This window comes from Coturnix japonica, chromosome 1, assembly GCF_001577835.2.
Source record: "Coturnix japonica isolate 7356 chromosome 1, Coturnix japonica 2.1, whole genome shotgun sequence".
Taxonomy (NCBI): domain Eukaryota; kingdom Metazoa; phylum Chordata; class Aves; order Galliformes; family Phasianidae; genus Coturnix; species Coturnix japonica.
The window spans coordinates 83,418,296-83,424,568 of record NC_029516.1 but is presented as its reverse complement, the minus strand read 5'-3'; positions in this window follow the sequence as shown (position 1 = coordinate 83,424,568).

Sequence of the window (6,273 nt, the reverse complement as noted above, 5' to 3'; positions counted from 1 at the left end):
AGTGCCCAAACCTCAAATATTCTAAATGTGTACCTTCTCTCTCTCTGTAGATGCACACAAACAGACACACGTCTCCTCTGCCAGAACAGTGAAACAAATGCACAAAGGTTAAAATAGCTCTGTCTGACCCTGGTAGGATTCCCTGTTTATAGAAAGCATTTCTCTATAGCATTCAGCTGCAGTATTTTGAAAAAAGAGGAAAACCCAGTGCCAACTGGATTATCCATCCAGAGTAAACCTGGGCTATATGGTTCTCTTAAACCCCCTTCCCTCAACTTCTACAACTCCAACAGTGAGGCTGGCTGTGCTGAATACAACAGCCCTGCAGTGCCACATGAATCAGAATCATTGAGTATCCTGACCTGGAAGGGACCCATAGGATTACCAAGTCCAACTCCAGGCTTTACATGGGACCACAAAAAACTGAACCATATGTCTGAGAAAGTTGCCCTGATGCTTCTTGAACTGCGACACTTGGGGCCATGCCCACTGCCCTGGGCAGCCTGTGCCATACACACTGCCCTCTGGTGCAGAACTGGTCCCTAACTCCCATCTGCCCTTCCCCTGACACAGCTCCATGCCATTCTCTCAGGTTCTATTGCTAGACAACAGAGAGAGGAGACCACCCCTGGGTCTCCTGCACCCACTCTGGCTTTCCATCCCCCTGCAGTTAGTACAGACTACAAAAAGCCTGGAATACTGTGATCACAAGAAAGCTCTTCTCATACTCATGTATCTGTTTGTTGAGAAAATCCACTTAAACCAGAAAGAGGCCAAAACATGGAAATACTGTCTATTTACTAAACCAGCACCATGTGTTGGGGTGGGAGTGTACTGAACATCACTTTACACCCCAAGCACCTGAAGGGATTGCAAGAGGCTTGTAGATGAACTGACATGCATAGTGTTATTTCCCACAGGATACTGAAACACTCAGGTATTCAATTAGTGCACATTTCCTCATTATTTCAGATCCTGCAGCAATTCCTATTGGATGCCTTCAGGTATGGCACGGCAGCACAATACATCCCATCAGAAAACGGAGCAACACCACTGCTCAGCAGATGTTTGGCATGGAGTACCATGCCAGCCAGTGGCACCACTCCATACCAGAAATGATTTTGACACAATACAGTGTCAGTGCTGCAGCACAAAACTAGCGTGTTCCAAAAATAGGGACAATTTCACCTCTGGCACAAGTAGAAGTAACTGCAGTGACTTCATTAGATTTGCATCTGCTTATGTCAACAGTGAATCTGGCCCGTAATCTGGAATTTACATAGAAGAGCGGTAAGTGGCTGCATTTTCAGAGATCTTATACAACATTCTGCTCCCAGCACTCAGCATCATGAGGCGGCTGGGGTAAAGCCACCACCTCTCTCAGCAGTTTCCCTTCCACCCCACAAGAAGCAGCATCAAGTTTCCATTTTTAGCAGTGTAACAGTGCCCTGGAGTATACAGTGTCACTTTTAGAGGCATGGGCAGTTCCGAATTTGGAGATTTCACGAGGAGTAAGAACATTAAATAAATAAATAAATAAAAGAGTGGAACTGAGAGGGTCTCTGCTTTCTATCTCCATACTGTTTCACAGTGTTAACTTTAAGCACTGGGGACCCATGAACTGTGGCAAACCACACAACTTCAACGAGGGATGGTGCAATAGTAAAATAAAGTTATGAATAAGGAACTCGGCTGAAATGTTGCAATGACAGATCTGATAAGATATGGAGGCTTTCCAAAAAGAAACTGTAACTTACTGGTGCCCCCTTTCACCACCTGGGTACAGAAAGCACAGCATACTGGTACAAACGCATCAGACTGACAAAGGGAGAGGAGGGAGCAGACCAGGGTATGGCTGCTATGAGATATTCACAGCAGAGCAACATGCCCGGTCCTTGTTTTAATCTGAATCTTTCATTGGGAACGTTAGTTGAAATACAAGCCACTGAGAGTCTTCATCTTTTCTGTGTATTCAAGTTGCTTAAACCCATCAGGCTGCATTACTACATGAACTTCATCAGTGTTAAGGGCAACCCTGGAAAACAAAGACCAGAAAATCCTAATGGAAAACCAGGTGAGCACCACAGCCTGACACACTTGGTACATCAGATCTATGGCCAATAGCGCTGAGGAAACTCAGTTTGCCTGCTACATTCTCTTTCTGGCAGAGCAGCACTGTGCTGGGATGTGGTCACCTTATGCACAGGTGTGCTGAGAACCCATGTGTTTGGCTGTTCAAATTGACCTTCTCCTGTTGGAGCTCACTGCTTCCACAGATCGGGAAGTTTACACAGAAGCTGGAGCATACACTGGAGAACTGTTGCAAACATTTCAAACCTTCTGAAAAACAGCAACAAAAAAGCAAGGATCCTCTCCTCCTTTCTCACCACGATGCTGTCACTTCTCAGTATTTTCTTGAGGAGAGAACTCTGTACATTTAGATTAAAGCAAACAAACACGTCCTCTCCCTCACTTCCCCCCTGCCTCACTTCACCCTCCGCTGGCATTCTGTAAGTATTTAAACCATTGCGAACCACACCCAGCTAGCTGTGGCTAGCAGCTAAGAGCAGAGCCCCTTGGCTTTGCTACTGCGGTCCACTCAACAGCCAAAAATGCAGAGCATTACATTTTCCTAAAAGAAGAGACCAAATCTGAAGATATGCACTGAATTCCAAGGAAATAAACACCGGGCGTTATCCGTGCCTTATACATAAAGGAATGGAAAGGGTGAAAAATATGTTTGCTAGAAAGAAGCTGGGAATTCTCTCGTAAGATGACAAAAAAAATAATTGATTCTGACAAAACAGCATTTTTGTGGAGAAAATTCAACTTCTACAAACATCCTCTAATGCAAGCTAGGTTTCTGGTGGAGCTTGCCACATAGATTTCTGATGGTTTCACACCCATCTGCTCACTGAGGAGTTTACTTTAACCTAAGGACTCAAGGGCTCCTAGGGACGTTGCTGTAAAACTGCAGTGCCACCACCACCCTGACCTCACCTTCAGCTGAAGGCGTGGGTTCTGGAAATGCTGGAGGCACTGGAGAGTTCCACAAACACTGGGCTGAGCTCCAGCTCTCCCTACACCCCAGGGAAGAACCATAACTTCAGGGCAGGCAGGCAACCCAATCCATTCCTGAAACAAACTGAATGGAAATACACTGAGATTATCCTAATCATTTAGAGAGACAGAGGAGAAGGATGTGAATTATTTCCTTCTTCCTGGACAAAGTTTCTCTCTATATACACTTATATTGCCCCAGTTGGAAACAATAGGGAAATTGAAGGGCTGAGCGTTTGGGGGAAAAAGAAGTGTTCCATTCATTCAATGCCTTTTTCATTCATAAGGCACCTTGTGAGTACAGGAAACAGGCTTAATGTTTCCCTTATATATATAGCAATTACACACTCACCACTAAGGTTTTGAACCCTCTGGAATGGAGGCAGCAACTCATGTGTGGCAAGCATGCTGCCCTGAGATTTCACATCACTCAATTCAAAGAGCAATGAAATGCAGCAAACAACTGGCCAAAGATATGATCATCAGATGCGCAGCAACATTTCTGTGTTGTGTGAGGATCTGGACACCTTTCCAGTCATCTTCTTTGTATTGTGTAATAAAAAGAAAGCTGCAGAACCAATTACACCAAATGTCTATCTTTAAGCCACTAACAGCTTTCACATCTCATTCCTGTAATCTTCAGCAAATAGATCAAGGACTGTTATTCATTTTAATGCCTAAATGCATTATATTATTCTTGTTATAATATTTTCTGTTACCACAGAAAATGTTTGGCTCCCAAAGAAAAAGAGGGAATTGTGTCAAAAGCACAAATTCTTCCTTGAAACATGAACGTTTTTAATGGCTTAAATGAAAGATATGTGCTGGAATCCCAGGGCACAATCTGGCACTAAAACTCTCTATCTATATTGGAATTCTTTTACCATGTCTTTTTCATAATGCATTATTGAACATGTTTCCATCCCAACAATTGAATTTTGGGGCCCTGTTGCATCTACAAGGGAAGTGCAAAGCAGCTGTGGAAGAACTGTAACCGAGAACAGAAATTTTCTGTTGCTGGATGAAGCCTTTCTCTTCCAGCACTCTCACAGAGCACGTTAGTGTCCTCTTAGTAGCTGATGCTGCAGCAGCAGTTTGCCCAGCTCAAGGCTGCTCTATGCTGCTCCCAGCCTGAAGGCTGCTTTGGCCCCACCTGGCCATGGATGGGACACAGACACTCTTCTTATTCCTCTGGTACAACCCAGGGGTTGTGGCAGCAGTGGTGAATATGGAACAACTTCGGGTGAAGCCCAATGGTGCCTAATGTCTTCAAAGCTTGGTGGAATGGGATTTTATTGTTCTGTGAGCTGGAGACAGGTGAACACCAACACTTGGCTCTGAGATGTATCCTGCTGTCTTCGGTGCAACTACATACAGCATACAGTGGTCCTCCAGTCATTGGTACATCCATGACTGCTGAATATTGTGAATACAAACACTTTCTGATGAACACTATACAGAGTGCTTGTCTGTTTTACACAGCTGGGGGCAAGCTGGTATTGCCTGGCCTGGCAGAAAGCCCATAGTAAACCATTAGCTCAGTATCACATTTATAATCAAATCTGGACCTGTAAAGTGAATTTGCAGCAGAGCATACTGCCATCAGCTAACTTCAAAAGTTTTTATATAGTCCAAGCCCAAAGGTGTGGCCAAGGCTCTAGATGACACTTTAGCCATAACTGCTGTCAGAAGAAACCCTTCCATCTTCCTCATTCACCTTTGCCTCCCTTCAACAGATGTAAGTGTGCATATCAGGTTAACAGGACAGAAACACCATCCCAAGCTAACAGAAACACAGCAAAATAATGATTTAACTAGGATTAATTATTGGTATGAATAAAACAATCTTGAAATCTGACTTTCTCACATCCAAACAGTGCCTGGATTTTCTACAGCCATCCCTGCTGATGTAGCTGGCTCTACAACCTTCCCCCATCCTATCACTATATATATATATATCACAATTTTCAGGAGAATGGGAATGATTTTACATACCTGTTTCACCCTAAGGCCTCTATCAGTATTTTACAGTTTTGTCACCAAATGATAGCACACATGTAGGTAACTCCTTACAAAACAGAGTAATTATAGTACCACACCTAGTTATGTTTCATTCATGTTACTTCTTCCTCCTTTTCTTCCGTTCAGTGTAAGCGGTTTCTACAACAGTTCAGCATGAACCAGTCCTTAAGATGTACTGGATGTGATTAATGACTATAGCAACACGTGACGAATACTTCTGTATGCAGAAACCGGGATATGCAAATCCTTTCTTTAGCTTAAATGACAGAAAGTGTTTACTACAAGAGCTGCTGCAATGTTTTTAATATCAAGCACCACTTCCCAGCCCTAAACATATTAAGTGGATAGTAGTTTTGCTGTTGTGTGTACAGTTTCTTAAATACCCATAACAATTTAACCATTGTTTGGCTTTCTTTGCTTGTTCTGGCTTTTACTGCTTTCATGAAGAGTGTATATTAGAATAATAAAAATTGCTCCTATGCCATATTACCATAATAATAAAAACTATCAGCATTTTCTAGTTTCTTTTCATATTGCTCTTACGATCTCATTATCATAGGCTTTTCCTTGGCTTTTCTTCACTCATCAAAAGAATGTGTGTGCATGGTGAAGGAAATGGCCAAAAACCACTTCTAGACTATTGCTAGTCTCTCAGTGAATAAAATGGAGATATTAACACTTGAAAGGTGTCATCTCAAGATCATGGGCTTAAGTCATGCCTCTTCTTTGGTGTCCTGTAGGGAGCAACATTCATTGCATGACTGCTCCCTGCATCTCCATCCTAGAAAATATGACTGCCCTAATGAAAAAGGAAAGTCTTAAAACAAACAAAACCATCATCCTGAAACTGCCTGGAGAAAGCCATTTAAGGAAGTATATTGTTTTCACTGATGATTCTTCACTTCATAACAGGCCAGAGAATGAGGAAAAATAGAGCAGAATGGCTTAAACTTTGTCCCAGGATAAAGCAAGCTACAAAATAGGGACAATGTTCCAAAATAAGGAATAAAAGAACTGCATCTTGAGCTGCATACCCCGCCCTATTCCCGCATTGGGATTTTTGCACCTTATGCCTGAACGCATATGTGGATTGTCTCTACCATCTAGAAGAAATTCTTTCTTAAAAGTGCATATAATGTGATGATAGAATAGGTCAGCTGGAATGACTTTCAGTGAGTCCAACTGTCTGAC